The sequence below is a fragment of the Triticum dicoccoides genome, chromosome 3A (genome assembly GCF_002162155.2).
Source record: "Triticum dicoccoides isolate Atlit2015 ecotype Zavitan chromosome 3A, WEW_v2.0, whole genome shotgun sequence".
NCBI classification, from domain to species: domain Eukaryota; kingdom Viridiplantae; phylum Streptophyta; class Magnoliopsida; order Poales; family Poaceae; genus Triticum; species Triticum dicoccoides.
In genome coordinates, this window is record NC_041384.1 from 698966603 (window position 1) to 698983925 (window position 17323).

The 17323-nt window shown below is 43.2% G+C and overlaps 1 long non-coding RNA gene across 1 annotated transcript; it reads left to right on the plus strand.

The window, feature by feature from the left end:
• The first annotated feature begins 1541 nt into the window (after nucleotides 1-1541).
• LOC119273239 lies at nucleotides 1542-2952 on the plus strand. The gene is made up of 3 exons (XR_005134816.1): nucleotides 1542-1683; nucleotides 2006-2135; nucleotides 2571-2952. It is a non-coding gene; the product is annotated as an uncharacterized LOC119273239 (long non-coding RNA).
• Nucleotides 2953-17323: the final 14371 nt, after the last annotated feature.

Genomic DNA, 17323 nt, shown 5'->3' on the forward strand with positions numbered 1-17323 from the left:
CTGCTGCTGATCTGAGCAGGGCGGCGCTCGAACCGGACCATCTCGGGTCGCGGGAATGCCTTCGCCCCGTGTAGCTTCGGTGATCTGAGCAGCTTAGCTTCGGTGATCTGAGTTCAACCACTTCATGGACGCGAGACTGCTGTGGCCGAGCATGGGTTCAGCTCTCGCTAGGACTACTCGAATTTGACTTGCTGGGGCGGTGGAAATGGGTGTGGACCTCCAATTCTGGGCTCCTGAGTCTACCGTGTGTAGTTGCGGTCACTGATCTGAGTAGCTCAGCTAACCCGTAAGTGAGATTGATCAACTACGAGTCCAGCTCTCGCCTCGCCGGGAGTACCATGGACCTGTACTAACTGACTAGTTAGTAAGTCTTAGTCCACACAGATCACTCGCATAGCTCGGTTTCGGCACCCAGGACACCTCTTGGGCCTGAGCAGAGCGAGGGCGAGGCCGAGTACTCCGAGGACCTCAAGGTCTTCGTCGGATACTAGTAGTCGTTACGTCCAAGGGATGTGGCTCCGTTCAAGATTCCGGCGTCAGTTGCGTGCTGGTTGGGGGTCCATCGCCAAGGTGAAGGGGAGATTTACTTGCTCATCCGCTCTTTGATTCGTTTCCCGGTCTGCTCTGTATCCTGAAATACACGCCGGCTATGTGTTAATTGGCTCTGAGATTTCTGTTTGCCAAATACTCCCTCCGTTCCAAATTACTCGTCGCAGAAATGGATGTATCTAGAACTAAAATACATCTAGATACATCCATACCTGCGACAAGTAATTCGGAACGGATGGAGTATATTCGAGTACCTAACAAGAGGCTAATGAGAGACTTTATACAAAGTAGTTTTATCTACATCAGTTATCGTGTATTAGGGAGAACTGATACATTTTTCCAAGTCATTTCTGTCATGATTAGGATAGAGACTTCGGAGTCGGGACGTTTTGTTTCAGTGTAGTGTCAGGTTGTCCAAGCATAAATTGAAAAGAAAATCCTCTGATAAGATTAGCATATACGGTGTGCTTCATGCATCCAAGAGACCAATACGTCTTCTCTTCTCTGTGGAGAGAAGCTGATTTGCATTGACGGCTAATGATGATTCTTTGTGTTCCATAGTTTAAAAGGCAACCATTTTGCACTGGATAACCAAGTATTCTGCCAGGGTTAAATTTAATTAAGAATGTTGTTCTGCACTTTTGCTTATTGTACGCTCCTCCTTTTGCCCATTTTATTTTCTTAGGCAATGTACTCTGATTCAGCCAGGACATCACACGACCGTGCTCTGTTTCTTCTCAGGTCCAGCCTGATTTGAGCTTCCTGGACACTGGACAGCCACAAGGCATGCCTTGGCCGCCATTGAGCAGAATGCCGCTGGTGGCCAGCGGCGACAGAGTGCCGTCTCAGCGGACAAGGGAGTATCAAGCGAGACATCATCATCATCAAGCGAGCATGGGAGCTTTTCCTGCAAGCAAGTATCTCATTATCCTTACCTTCATCTGGACCACACTTGCATTTTTAAATCTCTGGAGAGTCAACGTCGACCCGGCGCTGGTGCAGGAGGTGTCCATGGGCAATGTCCTCAGCGCAAAGCTCGGCTAGGCCCCGGCCAGGCAGGCCTCTCTCCGCGTCGCCTGCCCAACACCGTACCCTGCACCACTGTCAACAAAGTCTGCTCGTCGGGGACGAAGGGTATCCATATTTCATCTCTTCACCTGCAATGTCTCCGTAGTTACTTGTCGCCGCTGCTAAAAAAACTTATGTTGTTGCCTGTTGGCCTGCTCCTTGCTATCTGAAGTATATATTTTTTGTCTATCGCTCATTCGCTATCTGAAGAATTTTATGAAGGTAATTTTAGTGTGTGTTTAGCTTTCAGTTTTTGCTTCTACTTCACAGAGTGGAAGATCATAAGAAAACATTGGATGATCTTTAACAATTATTCTTAGAAGTAAACCTGAGCAGTATTTGATGATATATTGTGAGTCACCAAAAATGTATACTGTTTTTTCTTCAGGATATGGATGACTATATGAAGGGATGCAGGTTTCTTCCCAAACTTAAGAATGAGATACCTGGTGAAACAAATGCTCCCTAGTCCCTACAGGGAAAGGTTGAGCAGCCTAGAGAATTTAGTACTGATCATGGTAAGGCCGACAAAGCCTGAAATCTCATTTTGATCCACGTTCAAAGATTGCATGCTAGCATATATACTTGAAGTTGGCATGGAATATCAAAATTAAAAATACACTTCGCCTATTCCCTATTTTGAAGAGCAGTGGGAATCAATTTTCTGATGTCCTTTGTTGGCGATTTCCCTATCCATGAAATGATAAATTTTGAACATATGTTAACTGTCAAATATTTCAAGCATATATAGCTCAAATACACTAGTATTTGTTGAATGCACCAAAACAATAAGATAGCATGAACACGTACAGCTAGGGTATGCATTTAGTAGGTGTTTTTCCATTTTGAAGATTCATAATAGACTAAAAGAGACAGATAATTGAAGAAAATACCCTACTGGATCTGCACGAGGTCGCAAACTAACAAGTTTTCACTTTATCAATTGGGCGTAGGGTGATCGACGAGGACTACTGCGGCCTGATGGGAGTCGTGCTCTTCAACTACTCGGAGGCAGACTTCACCGTGAAGCCCCGCGACCGCGTCATACAGATTATCGTCCAGGTGATTGCGACGCAGGAGGTCCCCGGGGTGGAGGACCTCGACGCCACCGTCCGGAGGTCACCGAGGTGGAGGATGACGCCACCGTCCGGAGTTCCTTAAGGTGGAGGACCTTGACGCTTTGTACATACATATAGAGAAGTGGTCTGGTTAGGTTGGTGGTGAAACGCTAGGGAAGGTACCAACCTTTTGATGATGGTTGTGTGCATCCTCGTGATCTCTTCGAGTTGAGATGTTCAATGTTGCATCCATGAACACTGCAAGTGTTAAGATGGTTCTGTGAAATTTATTTTGCACTGGACGTGTCTCTGATCTCCATTCATGAATACTGCATCTTTTTATTTTTTAATTCCTCATTTGTTACTAGTAGCGTTGGGAAAAAAGTGCCCTACTAGTATTTAGGATACTAGTAGCGCCGGTATTATAGGCACGCTACTACTTAGTAGTAGCGCGAGTCTGTGATAGCAGTAGCGTGGGTGGCACACGCTACTACTAACAAAGTTAGTAGTAGCACGGGTTTCACCCATGCTATTACTAACTATTAGCTGTAGCGCGATACTGGTAGTGCGGGTACCCGCGCTACTAGTAGCCATTTTAACCGTGTTGTTAGTAGCCTTTTTCCTAGCAGTGACATAGAGTCATATCTTGTTTTAAGTATCGAGTTGTAATTTTTGAGTTGTAAGTAAATAAAGTGTGATGATCATCATTATTAGAGCATTGTTCTAGTGAGAAAAGGATGATGGAGACTATGATTCCCACAAGTCGGGATGAGACTTCGGGCCAAAAAAAGGAAAAAAAAGAAAAGAGGCCAAAAAAAAAGAAAGAAGGCCTAAAGAAAAAAAAGAAAAAAAAGAAAATGAGAGAAAAAGATAGAAGGGACAATGCTACTATCCTTTTTCCACACTTGTGCTTCAAAGTAGCACTATGATCTTCACGATAGAGAGTCCGCTATGATATCACTTTCATATACTAGTGGGAATTTTTCATTATAGAACTTGGCTTGTATATTCCAATGATGAGCTTCCTCAAATTGCCCTAGGTCTTCATGAGCAAGCAAGTTGGATGCACACCCACTTAGTTTCTTTTGTTGAGCTTTCATATACTTATAGCTCTAGTGCATCCGTTGCATGGCAATCCCTACTCACTCACATTGATATCTATTAATGGTATCTCCATAGCCCGTTGATACGCCTAGTTGATGTGAGACTATCTTCTTATTTTTTGTCTTCTCCACAACCACCATTCTATTCCACATATAGTGCTATATCCATGGCTCACGCTCATATATTGTGTGAAGATTGAAAAAGTTTGACAACATCAAAAGTATGAAACAATTGCTTGGCTTGTCATGGGGGTTGTGCATGATTTAAATATTTTGTGTGGTGAAGATAGAGCATAGCGAGACCATATGATTTTGTAGGGATAACTTTCATTGGCCATGTTATTTTGAGAAGACATGATTGCTTAGTTATATGCTTGAAGTATTATTATTTTTATGTCAATATTAAACTTTTATCTTGAATCTTATGGAGCTAAACATTCATGCCGCAATAAAGAAAAATTACATTAAGAAATATGTTAGAAAGCATTCCACATCAAAAATTCTTCTTTTATCATTTACCTACTCGAGGACGGTCAGGAATTAAGCTTGGGGATGCTTGATACGTCTCCAACGTATCTATAATTTTTGATTATTCCATGCTGTTATATTGTCTATTTTGGATGTTAATGGGCTTTATTTTACACTTTTATATCACTTTTGGGACTAACCTACTAATCGGAGGCCCAGCCCAAATTGCTGTTTTTTGCCTATTTTAGGGTTTCGAAGAAAATTAATATCAAACGGAGTCCAAATGGAATGAAACCTTCGGGAATGTGATTTTCTCAACAAACGTGATCCAGGAGACTTGGAGTGGGCGTCAAGAAACGACGGAGGAAGCCACGAGGCAGGGGGCGCGCCTACCCCCCTAGGCGCGCCCTCCACCCTCGTGGGTCCTCCGTTGCTCCACCGACGTACTTCTTCCTCCTATATATATCCACGTACCCCCAAACATCCAGGAGCACCACAAAAACCTAATTCCACTACCGCAACATTCTGTACCCGAGAGATCCCATCTTGGGGCATTTTCCGGAGCTCCACCGGAGGGGGCATTGATCACTGAGTGCCTCTACATCAACTCCATGGCCTCTCCGGTGTTGTGTGAGTAGTTTACTTCAGACCTTCGGGTACATAGTTATTAGCTAGATGGCTTCTTCTCTCTCTTTGTATCTCAATACAAAGTTCTCCTTGATCTTCTTGGAGATCTATTCAATGTAATCTTCTTTTGCGGTGTGTTTGTCGAGATCCGATGAATTGTGGGTTTATGATCCAGATTATCTATGAACAATATTTGATTCTCCTCTGGATTCTTTTATGTATGATTGGTTTCTCTTTGCAAGTCTCTTCGAATTATCAGTTTGGTTTGGCCTACTAGATTGATCTTTCTTGCAATAGGAGAAGTGCTTAGCTTTGGGTTCAATCTTTCGGTGTTCGATCCCAGTGACAGAAAGGGAACCGACACGTATTGTATTGTTGTCATCGTGGATAAAAAGATGGGGTTTATATCATATTGCATGAGTTTATCCCTCTACATCATGTCATATCTTCCTTAAAGCATTACTCTGTTCTTATGAACTTCATACTCTAGATGCATGCTGGATAGCGGTCGATGTGGGGAGTAATAGTAGTAGATGCAGAATCGTTTCGGTCTACCTGTCTCGGACGTGATGCCTATATACATGATCATACCTAGATATTCTCATAACTATGCTCAATTCTATTAATTGCTCGACAGTAATTTGTTTACCCACCGTAATACTTATGCTCTTGAGAGAAGCCACTAGTGAAACCTATGGCCCCCGGGCTATCTTCCATCATATTAATCTTCCAATACTTAGTTATTTCTTTTGCCATTTATTTTACTTTGCATCTTTATTTCTTTTTATCATAAAAATACCAAAAATATTATCTTATCATATCTATCAGATCTCACTCTCGTAAGTGACCGTGCAGGGATTGACAACCCCTTTATCACATTGGTTGCGAGGTTCTTATTTGTTTGTGTAGGTGCGTGGGACTTGACCGTGATCTCCTACTGGATTGATACCTCGGTTCTCAAAAACCGAGGGAAATACTTATGGTACTTTACTGCATCACGCTTTCCTCTTCAAGGGGAAACCAATGCAGTGCTCAAGAGGTAGCAGTGCACCATTTCCAAAGAGCTCCGGCGGAGCTCGAGACCCCCTTCCCTCCGCCTATAAATACAACCCCTCCCTGGCCTCTCCGAGCATCTCAAATCACTCACCCAACTCCCACGACGCCGTAGATAAGCCGCATCCCGGTCGGGTAGGCCTCTGGCCGCCGTTCCCGACCCGAGCTCTCCACCCCTCTAGAGCCTCTTGACCTCGACCAACTCCTCCAGCATGTCTCTGGTGATCCTCTGGTGCTCACTAAACTTGTTGGAGCACCTGGAACCGCCCCCTCTGGCCTTCTTCTTCATCTCGGGCGAACTCCGTCCGTAGCCGCCGCTGGAGACATCGTTTTCGAGCCACTCCGGCCATCCCTCGCCAAGCCACAGGTACAAGCAGGTGCGCCAGGGCCTCCAGTACCCACCCTCCCTCCCAAAACGGTCGCCAAGCCCTCCTCACCGGAGAGAGCCCCGGTGAAGTGCCGTCGTCCTCTGTTTCGCTCCCTCTCCCCTCTAAACCAGACAGGTGGGGCCTGCTATCAACCACCCAGCCGCTCCCGAAGTGGTATGGGTGGAGGCACCCCGCGGGTTTACGCTTTTGATGTCACCCTCTAGTTTTCTTTTAGTCAAATTTAATTCAGATTTGTACCAGAAACTTTGACCAGTCATATCTCCTAAACCAAAAGTCCAAATGAATTGATTCTTTTTGCATTGTGTTTGAATTGAAATATTCTAGCAGCACACCAAATTTGAGATTTTTCTCTGCTGTCTAAAATTTCTGGTGAATTTCAGAAGTGTTCTTGATGTTTTCTTCTTTGCTCTTTTATTTATTTTCAGAAGGAGAAGCTTGCCTAGAGGAGAACCAGAAGGAGTGTGACCCTCCTATGTGCTAAGGCAAGCCACACAAATATTTGCATGGTGTCATTTCAATAATTATGATTTTCCAAATTGAATATGGTTTATTTCATGCTTTTAATCATTTAATAAACATTTCTTATGCTAGTTTATTTGTTATGCCTGAATTGCTTAGTTTGCTGTAGTGTTTGAGTGCATGGACTAGTGTAAGGTAGTAGAAGTATTTTTGGTGGTGTGGCTATGGTTTGGTTGTTGGGGAACGTAGTAATTTCAAAAAATTTCCTATGCGCACGCAAGATCATGGTGATGCATAGCAACGAGGGGGGAGAGTGTGATCTACGTACCCTTGTAGACCGACAGCGGAAGCGTTGTGACAACGCGGTTGATGTAGTCGTACGTCTTCACGATCTGACCGATCCAAGCACCGTTACTCCGGCACCTCTGAGTTCTTGGCACACGTTCAGCTCGATGACGATCCGCGGGCTCCGATCCAGCAAAGCGTCGGGGAGGAGTTCCGTCAGCACGACGGCGTGGTGACGATCTTGATGTTCTATCGTCGCAGGGCTTCGCCCAAGCACCGCTACAATATGACCGAGGTGGAATATGGTGGAGGGGGGCACCGCACACGGCTAAGGAACGATCACGAAGATCAACTTGTGTTCATGGGGTGCCCCTTGCCTCAGTATATAAAGGATGGAGGAGGAGGAGGCCGGCCAAGGCAATTGGTGCGGCCAGGATGTGGAGTCCTACTAGGACTCCAAGTCCTAGTAGGAGTCCACCAAGAGGGGAGGAAGGGAGAAGGAAGTAGAGGAGAAGGAAAGGTGGCCGGCCCCCTTTTCCCTAGTCCAATTCGGACTAGAGGGGAGGGGGGGGGGGGCGCAGCAGCCCCTTGGCCCTTTTTCCTCTTCCCACTAAAGCCCATCAAGGCCCATTGCTTCTCCCGTAACTACCCGGTACTCCGAAAAATACCCGAATCACTCGGAACCTTTCCGATGTCCGAATATAGTCGTCCAATATATCGATCTTTACGTATCGACCATTTCGAGACTCTTCGTCATGTCCCCGATCTCATCCGGGACTCCGAACTCCTTCGGTACATCAAAACTCATAAACTCATAATATAACTGTCATCGAAACCTTAAGCTTGCGGACCCTACGGTTCGAGAACAATGTAGACATGACCGAGACACGTCTCCGGTCAATAACCAATAGCGGGACCTGGATGCCCATATTGGCTCCTACATATTCTACGAAGATCTTTATCGGTCAGACCGCATAACAACATACGTTGTTCCCTTTGTCATCGGTATGTTACTTGCCCGAGATTCGATCGTCGGTATCTTAATACCTAGTTCAATCTCGTTACCGACAAGTCTCTTTACTCGTTCCGTAATACATCATCTCACAACTAACGCATTAGTTGCAATGCTTGCAAGGCTTATGTGATGTGCATTACCGAGAGGGCCCAGAGATACCTCTCCGACAATCGGAGTGACAAATCCTAATCTCGAAATACGCCAACCCAACATGTACCTTTGGAGACACCTTTAGAGCTCCTTTATAATCACCCAGTTACGTTGTGACGTTTGGTAGCACAAAAAGAGTTCCTCTGGCAAACGGGAGTTGCATAATCTCATAGTCATAGGAACATGTATAAGTCATGAAGAAAGCAATAGCAACATACTAAACGATCGGGTGCTAAGCTAATGGAACGGGTCATGTCAATCACATCATTCTTCTAATTATGTGATCCCGTTAATCAAATAACAACTCTTTTGTTCATGGTTAGGAAACATAACCATCTTCGATTAACGAGCTAGTCAAGTAGAGGCATACTAGTGACACTCTGTTTGTCTATGTACTCACACATGTATTATGTTTCCGGTTAATACAATTCTAGCATGAATAATAAACATTTATCATGATATAAGGAAATAAATAATAACTTTATTATTGCATCTAGGGCATATTCCCTTCAGTCTCCCACTTGCACTAGAGTCAATAATCTGGTTCACATCGCCATGTGATTCAACACCCATAGTTCACATTGTCATGTGACCTATACCCAAAGGGTTTACTAGAGTCAGTAATCTAGTTCACATCGTTTATGTGATTAACACCCAAAGAGTACTAAGGTGTGATCATGTTTTGCTTGTGAGATAATTTTAGTCAACGGGTCTGTCACATACAGATCCGTAAGTATTTTGCAAATTCTATGTCTACAATGCTCTGCAAGGAGCTACCCTAGCTAATTGCTCCCACTTTCAATATGTATCTAGATCGAGACTTAGAGTCATCCAGATCTGTGTCAAAACTTGCATCGACATAACTTTTTACGACGAACCTCTTTGTCACCTCCATAATTGAGAAATATTTCCTTATTCCACTAAGGATAATTTTGACCGCTGTCCAGTGATCTACTCTTAGATCACTATTGTACTCCCTTGCTTAACACAGTGTAGGGTATACAATAGATCTGGTACACAGCATGGCATACTTTATAGAACCTATGGCTGAGGCATAGGGAATGACTTTCATTCTCTTTCTATCTTCTGCCGTGGTCGGGCTTTGAGTCTTACTCAATTTCACACCTTGTAACACAGCCAAGAACTCTTTATTTGATCGTTCCCATTTTTGAACTATTTCAAAATATTGTCAAGGTATGTACTCATTGAAAAAAAACTTATCAAGCGTCTTGATCTATCTCTATAGGTCTTGATGCTCAATATGTAAGCAGCTTCACCGAGGTTTTCTTTGAAAAAAATCCTTTCAAACACTCCTTTATGCTTTGCAGAATAATTCTACATTATTTCCGATCAACAATGTGTCATACACATATACTTATCAGAAATGTTGTAGTGCTCCCACTCACTTTCTTGTAAATACAGGCCTCACCGCAAGTCTGTATAAAACTATATGCTTTGATCAACTTATCAAAGCGTATATTCAAACTCCGAGATGCTTGCACCAGTCCATAGACGGATCGCTGGAGCTTGCATATTTTGTTAGCACCTTTAGGATTGACAAAACCTTCTGGTTGCATCATATACAACTCTTCTTTAAATCCATTAAGGAATGTAGTTTTGTTTATCCATTTGCCAGATTTCATAAAAATGCGGCAATTGCTAACATGATTTGGACAGATTTAAGCATATATACGAGTGAGAAAATCTCATCGTAGTCAACACCTTGAACTTGTCGAAAACCTTTTGCGACAATTCTATCTTTGTAGATAGTAACACTACTATCAGCGTCCGTCTTCCTCTTGAAGATCCATTTATTTTCTATGGCTTGCCGATCATCGGACAAATCCATCAAAGTCCATACTTTGTTCTCATACATGGATCATATCTCAGATTTTATGGCCTCAAACCATTTCGCGGAATCTGGGCTCATCATCGCTTCCTCATAGTTCGCAAGTTCGTCATGGTCTAGTAACATGACTTTCAGAACAGGATTACTGTACCACTCTGGTGCGGATCTCACTCTGGTTTACCTACGAGATTCGGTAGTAACTTGATCTGAAGTTACATGATCATCATCATTAGCTTCCTCACTAATTGGTGTAGTAGTCACAGGAACAGATTTCTGTGATGAACTACTTTCCAATAAGGGAGCAGGTACAGTTACCTCATCAAGTTCTACTTTCCTCCCACTCACTTCTTTCGAGAGAAACTCCTTCTCTAGAAAGTTTCTGAATTTAGCAACAAAAGTCTTGCCTTCGGATCTGTGATAGAAGGTGTATCCAATAGTTTCCTTTGGATATCCTATGAAGATTTACTTCTCCGATTTGGGTTCGAGCTTATCATGTTGAAACCTTTTCACATAAGCATCGCAGTCCCAAACTTTAAGAAACGACAGCTTAGGTTTCTTGCCAAACCATAGTTCATATGGTGTCGTCTCAACGGATTTAGATGGTGCCCTAATTAAAGTGAATGCAGCTGTCTCTAATGCATAACCCCAAAACGATAGTGGTAGATCGGTAAGAGACATCATAGATTGCACTATATCCAATAAAGTACGGTTATGATGTTCGGACACACCATTATGCTATGGTGTTCCATGTGGCATGAGTTTGTGAAACTATTCCACATTGTTTTAATTAAAGACCAAACTCGTAACTTAAATATTTGTCTCCGCGATCAGATCGTAAAAACTTTATTTTCTTTGTCACGATGATTTTCCACTTCACTCTGAAATTCTTTGAACTTTTCAAATGTTTCAGACTTATGTTTCATCAAGTAGATATACCCATATCTGCTCAAATCATCTGTGAAGTTCAGAAAATAACGATACTTGCCGTGAGCCTTAACACTCATTGGACCGCATACATCAGTATGTATTATTTCCAATAAGTCAGTTGCTCGCTCCGGAGAACGGAGTCTTAGTCATCTTGCCCATGAGGCATGGTTCGCAAGCATCAAGTGATTCATAATCAAGTGATTCCAAAATCCCATCAGCATGGAGTTTCTTCATGCGCTTTACACCAATATGACCTAAACGGCAGTGCTACAAATAAGTTGCACTATCATTATTAACTTTGCATCTTTTGGTTTCAATATTATGATTATGTGTATCACTACGATCGAGATCCAACGAACTATTTTCATTGGGTGTGTAACCATATAAGGTTTTATTCATGTAAACCGAACAACAATTTATTCTCTTACTTAAATGAATAACCGTATTACAATAAACATGATCAAATCATATTTATGCTTATCGCAAACACCAAATAACACTTATTCAGGTTCAACACTAATCTCGAAAGTATAGGGAGTGTGCGATGATGATCATATCAATCTTGGAAGCACTTCCAACACACATCGTCACTTCACCCTTAACTAGTCTCTGTTTATTCTGCAACTCCCGTTTTGAGTTACTAATCTTAGCAACTGAACTAGTATCAAATACTGAGGGGTTGCTATAAACACTAGTAAAGTACACATCAATAATATGTATATCAAATATACTTATGTTCACTTTGCCATCCTTCTTATCTGCCAATCACTTGGGGTAGTTCCGCTTCCAGTGACCAGTCCCTTTGCAGTAGAAACACTTAGTCTCAGGCTTAGGATCAGACTTGGGCTTCTTCACTTGAGAAGCAACTTGCTTGCTGTTCTTCTTGAAGTTCCCCTTCTTTCCTCTGCCCTTTTCTTGAAACTAGTGGTCTTGTCTACCATCAACACTTGATGTTTTTTTCGATTTCTACCTTCGTTAATTTCTGCATTACAAAGAGCTTGGGAATCGTTTCCGTTATCCCTTGCATATCATAGTTCATCACGAAGTTCTACTAACTTGGTGATGGTGACTAGAGAATTCTATCAATCACTATCTTATCTGGAAGATTAACACCCACTTGATTCAAGCGATTGTAGTACTCAGACAATCTGGGCACATGCTCACTAGTTGAGCGATTCTCCTCCATCTTTTAGCTATAGAACTTATTGGAGACTTCATATCTCTCAACTCGGGTATTTGCTTGAAATATTAACTTCAACTCCTGGAACATCTCATATGCTCCATGACGTTCAAAACGTCTTTGAAGTCCCGATTCTAAGCCATTAAGCATGGTGCACTAAACTATCAAGTAGTCATCATATTGAGCTAGCCAAACGTTCATAACGTCTGTATCTGCTCCTGCAATAGGTCCGTCACCTAGCGGTGCATCAAGTACATAATTCTTCTGTGCAGCAATGAGGATAAACCTCAGATCACGGATCCAATCCGCATCATTGCTACTAACATCTTTCAACACAATTTTCTCTAGGAACATATCAAAATAAACACAGGGAAGCAACAACGCGAGCTATTGATCTACAACATAATTTACAAAATACTACCAGGACTAAGTTCATGATAAATTTAAGTTCAGTTAATCATATTACTTAAGAACTCCCACTTAGATAGACATCCCTCTAATCCTCTAAGTGATTACGTGATCCAAATCAACTAAACCATGTCCGATCATCACGTGAGATGGAGTAGTTTCATTGGTGAACATCACTATGTTGATCATATCTACTATATGATTCACGCTCGACCTTTCGGTCTCCGTGTTCCGACGCCATATCTGTATATGCTTAGCTCATTAAGTATAACCTGAGTATTCCGCATGTGCAACTGTTTTGCACCCGTTGTATTTGAACGTAGAGCCTATCACACCCGATCATCACGTGGTGTCTCAGCACGAAGAACTTTCGCAACGGTGCATACTCAGGGAGAACACTTCTTGATAATTAGTGAGAGATCATCTTAAAATGCTACCGTCAATCAAAGCAAGATAAGATGCATAAAAGATAAACATCACATGCAATCAATATAAGTGATATGACATGGCCATCATCTTCTTGTGCTTGTGATCTCCATCTTCGAAGCACCATCGTGATCACCATCGTCATCGGCGCGACACCTTGATCACCATCGTAGTATCATTGTCGTCTCGCCAATCTTATACTTCCACGACTATCGCTACCATTTAGTGATAAAGTAAAGCATTACAGCGCAGTTGTATTGCATACAATAAAGCGACAACCATATGGCTCCTGCCAGTTGCCGATAACTCGGTTACAAAACATGATCATCTCATACAATAAAATTTAGCATCATGTCTTGACCATATCACATCACAACATGCCCTGCAAAAACAAGTTAGACGTCCTCTACTTTGTTGTTGCAAGTTTTACGTGGCTGCTACGGGCTTTAAGCAAGAACTAATCTTACCTACGCATCAAAACCACAATGATAGTTTGTCAAGTTGGTGATGTTTTAACCTTCGCAAGGACCGGGCGTAGCCACACTTGGTTCAACTAAAGTTGGAGAAACTGTCACCCGCTAGCCACCTTTGTGCAAAGCATGTCGGGAGAACCGGTCTCGGGTAAGCGTACGCGTAATGTCGGTCCGGGCTGCTTTGTCCAACAATACCGCCGAACCAAAGTATGACATGCTGGTAAGCAGTATGACTTATATCGCCCACAACTCACTTGTGTTCTACTCGTGCATATAACATCAACACATAAAAACTAGGCTCTGATACCACTGTTGGGGAACGTAGTAATTTCAAAAAAATTCTTACGCGCACGCAAGATCATGGTGATGCATAGCAACGAGGGGGGAGAGTGTGATCTATGTACCCTTGTAGACCGACAGCGGAAGCGTTGTGACAACGCAGTTGATGTAGTCGTACGTCTTCACGATCCGACCGATCCAAGCACCGTTACTCCGGCACCTCCGAGTTCTTGGCACACGTTCAGCTCGATGACGATCCCCAGGCTTCGATCCAGCAAAGCGTCGGGGAGGAGTTCCGTCAGCACGACGGCGTGGTGACGATCTTGATGTTCTATCGTCGCAGGGCTTCGCCCAAGCACCGCTACAATATGACCGAGGTGGAATATGGTGGAGGGGGGCACCGCACACGGCTAAGGAACGATCACAAAGATCAACTTGTGTTCATGGGGTGCCCCTTGCCTTAGTATATGAAGGATGGAGGAGGAGGAGGCCGGCCAAGGCAATTGGTGCGGCCAGGATGTGGAGTCCGACTAGGACTCCAAGTCCTAGTAGGAGTCCACCAAGAGGGGAGGAAGGGAGAAGGAAGTAGAGGAGAAGGAAAGGTGGCCGGCCCCCTTTTCCCTAGTCCAATTCGGACTAGAGGGGAGGGGGGGGGCGCAGCAGCCCCTTGGCCCTTTTTCCTCTTCCCACTAAAGCCCATCAAGGCCCATTGCTTCTCCCGTAACTACCCGGTACTCCGAAAAATACCCGAATCACTCGAAACCTTTCTGATGTCCGAATATAGTCGTCCAATATATCGATCTTTACATCTCGACCATTTCAAGACTCCTCGTCATGTCCCCGATCTCATCCGGGACTCCGAACTCCTTTGGTACATCAAAACTCATAAACTCATAATATAACTGTCATCGAAACCTTAAGCGTGCGGACCCTATGGTTCGAGAACAATGTAGACATGACCGAGACACGTCTCCGGTCAATAACCAATAGCGGGACCTGGATGCCCATATTGGCTCCTACATATTCTACGAAGATCTTTATCGGTCAGACCGCATATCAACATACGTTGTTCCCTTTGTCATCGGTATGTTACTTGCCCGAGATTCGATCGTCGGTATCTTAATACCTAGTTCAATCTCGTTACCGACAAGTCTCTTTACTCGTTACGTAATACATCATCTCACAACTAACTCATTAGTTGCAATGCTTGCAAGGCTTATGTGATGTGCATTACCGAGAGGGCCCAGAGATACCTCTCCGACAATCGGAGTGACAAATCCTAATCTCGAAATACGCCAACCCAACATGTACCTTTGGAGACACCTTTAGAGCTCCTTTATAATCACCCAGTTACGTTGTGACGTTTGGTAGCACACAAAGAGTTCCTCCGGCAAACGGGAGTTGCATAATCTCATAGTCATAGGAACATGTATAAGTCATGAAGAAAGCAATAGCAATATACTAAACAATCGGGTGCTAAGCTAATGGAATGGGTCATGTCAATCACATCATTCTTCTAATGATGTGATCCCGTTAATCAAATAACAACTCTTTTGTTCATGGTTAGGAAACATAACCATCTTCGATTAACGAGCTAGTCAAGTAGAGGCATACTAGTAACACTCTGTTTGTCTATGTACTCACACATGTATTATGTTTCCGGTTAATACAATTCTAGCATGAATAATAAACATTTATCATGATATAAGGAAATAAATAATAACTTTATTATTGCCTCTAGGGCATATTTCCTTCATTGGTTATGATCGATATCATTTTCACATATGGGTTATTGATTTTACTATGTTAATGGCATAACTAAAAATGATGGGATCAAATACCAGTGAAGTGAAACCATTGATTTAAAGTGATTAGTGGTGCAATTAGAATGATCCTATGACGGTGATCCGTTTACTTTAGTGCTGTGTGGACATAGTGCATGTCAGATAGTTCCATGTTCATGGCATACTATGACTCGAGTTCTTTTATTTCAAGTTAAAGCTGATGATAATTCAACTTGAACATAATTAATGTTGAACGAGTGACGGTGCCACCAAATCGAACTTTCTAGTGCAACCACGTTTGCCTTTATGGGAAGGCCTTTATTCGGTCCGTTGTCATGCCTCTGGTTGGTGTCTCCAACGAGGGAAGGTTATGGGCGTGCGGTACCCTGAGCCGGTAAGCAGACATAACCTTGTGTGCCCGTTGTTGTTATGGTACCTTGTCCCCGTTTGGGACCGTTGATTGTTTTTCCATGACAGTGGTCGTTGGATGTCATTGGTTGACATCGGGGCCACCCATGACTTAGCCCAGAGGGGAGTTGGTCGGAGTGGCCGAGAGAGTGTCATGGCAATGGGAGGGTTCTGTTGGAATGTTGTTGGTCCACCCCGAATGAGAGTGCGAGGCCATGGGTTCCGTAGTGTGGGTACAGTGTACTAATCTCTGCAGGGTGTTTACTAAATCTATCAATTGCCGCGTCCTCGGTTATGGACACAGCTCGTAATTAGGTCACACCATGGATCAACATAATTAAGTTAATCTTGCACACTAAAGTTATATGGCTGGAACTGGTTATGTGATGAGATTGTTGAGACCATGAAGATGGTCATTGTTGTGGGAACCAAAGTGTTGGTTTCGGTTGTGATCCGGGAGTGATCACCGTATTAATGATGTTGGTTACGAGGTAACCCGTTTGGTAAGAGAGTCCGAGGTACTCAGTGCACAAGCATGATTCACTTCATGAGTAGTATGTTGAAGCATTGCATTTAACCTGCCTAACTGTCATATTATTGTTTGTCATTATGCTTATACTTGTTGTGAGCTTGCAGTACATTCAATGTACTGACCTGACGTGTCATGCCAGCTTTCAGGAAAGTCTTACCGGATCGGAGTGCTTCACGTGTCTAGAACGTGTCCACATCGGGGTCCCTGTGCTATGGAGTTCCGCTTCGTCGTTGTTCTGCCGCAGCGTAGTTGTCGTGATCGAGGCCCCTTCATGTTCATTAAATAATGTATATACTGTTCAGCCGCACCGTGTGTGCCGCTTGGCCTCGCTACCTGATTTAATATCAAACCTATGTTTCCGCTAGCATCAATAAAACGGTTGTTTTCTGTATCAAGTTGTTGTGTGTTGCCAGAAGACTAGATCTCTGGGCTGGCAAAATGCAAGGTAAACCGGTTAGTCTGAGCCGGGGTGCCACAAACTGCATGTTTATTTTATAATTTTCTCATGCTCTTTTCGGTGAATATAATTATATTCTTTATTGATGCAAAGAAATCACATCTGAAATGTTTATCCTAAAATTGGAAAGTAGAAACAAGAGTAAGCTTATTCGGTCTAATAGGAAATCATAACCTGCCACTATAAATTGTTATTTAGCCAGTTATCTCCTCACATAACAACCTTTGTGGAAGCTTATATGTGCTATGGACATAAAATAAGTCTGGTTTTATAGCTACAAAGCTGTGTACACACTGTCGTATCGTTCTCTCTCTCTCTCTCTCTCTCTCTCTCTCTCTCTCTCTCTCTCTCTCTCTCTCTCTCTCTCTCTCTCTCT